Source organism: Oreochromis aureus, linkage group 3, assembly GCF_013358895.1.
Source record: "Oreochromis aureus strain Israel breed Guangdong linkage group 3, ZZ_aureus, whole genome shotgun sequence".
NCBI lineage: Eukaryota > Metazoa > Chordata > Actinopteri > Cichliformes > Cichlidae > Oreochromis > Oreochromis aureus.
Window position 1 is genome coordinate 125,450,002 of NC_052944.1, and position 4,029 is coordinate 125,454,030.

Below are 4,029 nucleotides of genomic sequence, written 5' to 3' on the forward strand. Positions count from 1 at the left end.
TATATTTTGTGTCTTTGTGTCACAGAACCTGTATTAGCCGTCTGAAAAATTGATTTTGTGACTGTTTTACTACATGGGGCCCACTCAGTGCCAGAAATTAGCCAATTCAAACTAGAAGTAAGATGCAACTACAGAACCCACTGATAATGCCATTCCAACTTTTTAGCTCATGTTTTCCTCATGTTGTACCCACTAAGAACTTGAAAGATGGGGCCCGGGTGGGTTTCTGTGTACTTTGCCTAGTTGGGGCCCATTTAGTTCCCAGATTTTACCAATATAACACCGAGATGGGCATTTAAAATGGGGCCATTATGGAACCCGCGGACAATCCCACTTAAAACCCACTTTTTAGCCTATGTGGTAACCACATGGTACCCACAAAAAACTTGAAAGGTGGGGCCGGGTGGGTTTCTGTGTACTTTGCCTAGTTGGGGCCCATTTAGTTCCCAGATTTTACCAATATAACACCGAGATGGGCTTTTAAAATGGGGCCATTATGGAACCCGTGGACAATCCCACTTAAAACCCACTTTTTAGCCTTTGTGGGACCCACATGGTACCCACAAAAACTTGAAAGATGGGGCCCGGGTGGGTTTCTGTGTACTTTGCCTAGTTGGGGCCCATTTAGTTCCCAGATTTTACCAATATAACACCGAGATGGGCTTTTAAAATGGGGCCATTATGGAACCCGCGGACAATCCCACTTAAAACCCACTTTTTAGCCTTTGTGGTACCCACATGGTACCCACAAAAACTTGAAAGATGGGGCCCAGGTGGGTTTCTGTGTACTTTGCCCAGTTGGGGCCCATTTAGTTCCCAGATTTTACCAATATAACACCTATATGGGCATTTAATATGGGGCCATTACGGAACCCGCGGACAATCCTATATGGGGCCCATTTTTCAGCCCATTTCCAAACCATATGGGCCCCACATATAAATGTTGGCTGGGTTGTTACAAATCTTCCCTGCTTGCATGCACTCTCCTTTCTTGACACTCTTCAGTGTACCCTTACACATGAAGCCATCTCCATCAAGCGCGTCTACACCTCTTTTTTAGCAGAAATCTGTCCTTCTCTCAGTCTTCAAACTCTGGAAATGAAGCCGTTCCTTCTCTCGTCATATCTCCGCGACGGAGGTACAAAGAGCTATGAAAATCGCAGTCAAAATGCACCAAAGTCCGCTGATTCACCCAGTACAAGAATTATGCTGCTAGCCCTCCTAGTTTTTGAGTTACATGACGTTTTGTAACTCCAAAAAACGGCGCTTTTTCGCCTCTCACCGCGATCTATTTTCTGACTGGTCATGTCTTTGTTTTTGAGCTGAGCGCTCCCTTGCCAGGTGGCGCAATCAGTAATGACACGGCTCTGCAACTTAAAGGTCGTGGGTTCAATCCCACCTTGCTTCAACATTTTTTTTTCATTACTAATTTAAACACTATCACAGACCTGTAATTTATATTGATCATTTATTACAATTCTGCAAAGTTTTATCATTTTAGCAGCTTTTCTAATATTTACCGAAATACATACAAGTGCCCAGCCTAATGCAGCAGACAGAGGCAGTAGCTCTGATTGGTGAATTTGAGCAGAATCAGGTTGTTCTTTCATTTCATTTCTTTATTTATTTCACACATGGTTCATCGTGTTTCTTTTTCTACATACAGAACCTTCTGCCTCTTTTCAGCAGAAATTCTGCCTCTTTTCAGCAGAAATTCTGCTCATTCACCTCTTTTCAGCGCAACGTTCTGCTTCTTTGCCTCTTTTCTGCAGAAATTCTGCTGATTCATCTCTTTTCTGCTCATTTTAGCCTTTTCACCTTTTTCAATGCTTTCATCTTTTTCAAATCATAGAGTTCAAATCAAAATAGTATTTTTACCAAAGCATTGTATTTGTACGGAGTACAGTATTTCTGCCAAATCATAGAATTACTGCAATTACATAGTATTTTGAGGAATCCCTTTTGTTATAGTATTACTTCTAAGTCATAGTATTTCTGCTTTGTCATAGTATTTGGTTTGTAGTGGAGGAATTTGTTGCCAGTTTCTTTCATCTTTAATCCGTATTCATGTTGTAATGTAGTAGTACCACAATATGGCAGAAACACTATGTTTTGGCACAAATACTTTGATTTGGTATACTTTAGCTTCTTCACCCCTTTTCAGCACAAATTCCAGCTTTTTTGGCTGTTTTCAGAAAAAAAAACTCTTTTCAGCAGAAACTCTGCTGATTCATCTCTTTTCAGCACAAGTTTCTGCTTCTTTGCCTCTTTTCTGCAGAAATTCTGCTGATTCACCTCTTTTCTGCAAAATTTTCAGCCTTTTCACCTCTTATCAGCAAAATTAATTTGCAGAAATATATACAAGTACACAGCCTGATGAAACAGACAGAAGCAGTACCTCTGATTGGTGAATTTGAGCAGAACCAGGTTGTTCCGCCTCTTTTCAGCAGAAATTGTGCTGATTCACCTCTTTTCAGCGCAATGTTCTGCTTCTTTGCCTCTTTTCTGCAGAAATTCTGCTGATTTACCTCTTTTCAGCGCAATGTTCTGCTTCTTTGCCTCTTTTCTGCAGAAATTGTGCTGATTCACCTCTTTTCAGCGCAATGTTCTGCTTCTTTGCCTCTTTTCTGCAGAAATTGTGCTGATTCACCTCTTTTCAACGCAATGTTCTGCTTCTTTGCCTCTTTTCTGCGAAATTTTCAGTGCTTTTATGTGTTATCAGGACAATTCTCAGCAGCTTCTGCTCATTCCACCATAATTGTCAGTCTCTCCATCTCTTTCTTTGTCTGAGTGAGTTTGGCACAGTGAGATGAGTTGAGGCCTTTAGTCTAGGGGGGCCAGGTTGAAATCCTGCTTAGAGGAACATTTTTTTTTTTTCGCAACCATACAACTTTTGCTACTTTTCATCTTTTTCAGCTTTTCAGCAGACAGCTTCAGCATTAAGGCATCCACACAGCATTTTCGCAGGAAATGCAATTTTTTTCTAGTCTTTATTATTCCTCTAGTTGCTCCGTTCTTTGCCGATTAACTACTCCCTCAGTTTTCAGCTGATTTTCTCAGTTCAAACTTTAAAAAATTCTGCTCTTTCTGCTAATGTGTGCTATGACTTTTGGTGCTCATAACTTCTATACTTTTTGAGATATTGAATATTTTTTGCAATATTTTTGCCCATTGAAATGAATGGAACACATTATCAATGTGGTCACTTGTTTCTGCTCGCTGGGCTGAGCTGTGTTTTAGCTCAGTGAGATGAGCAGCCGTTCTCAGACTGGGAGGCCTGGGTTCAAATCCCGCTTATGGCAACATTTCTTTCAGTTAACAATTAAACTTTTTGAACTCTTTTTAACTCAATTTCAGCTTTTTCACCCCTTTTCAGCAAAATTTTCAGTTTTTCCACCACTTTTCAGCACAAATCCCAGCTTTTTCAGCAATTTTCAGCAAAAACCTCTTTTCAGCAGAATTCTGAAAAGAGTTCTGCAGAACTCTTTTCAGCAGAAATTCTGCTGATTGAAGTCTTTAGCAGAATTTTCACCTCTTTTCAGCCTAAATTCTGCCTATTCACCTCCTCTGCAAAAGTTTCAGCCTTTTCACCTCTTATTAGCACAAATCTCAGCTGTTTTCAGAAAAAAACTCTTTTGAGCAGATAATCTGCTGATTCATCTCTTTTCAGCGCAACGTTCTGCTTCTTTACCTCTTTTCATCAGAAATTCTGCTGATTCACTTCTTTTCTGCAAAATTTTCAGCCTTTTCTCCTCTTATCAGCACAATTCTCAGCAGCTTCTGCTCATTTAAACAAAATTGTCAGTCTCTCCATCTCTTCTTTGTGAGAATGAGTTTGACTAATTGAGAGTGACTTTGGCTTAGTGAGACGAGTAACCGCCTTGAGACTAAAAGGGCCAGGTTCGAATCCTGCTCAGGGCGGAGTTTTTTTTTCACCACCATACAACTCTTTGCAACTTTTCATCTTTTTCAGCTTTTCAGCAGACAGCTTCAGCGTTAAGGCATCCACACAGCATTTTCGCAGGAAAT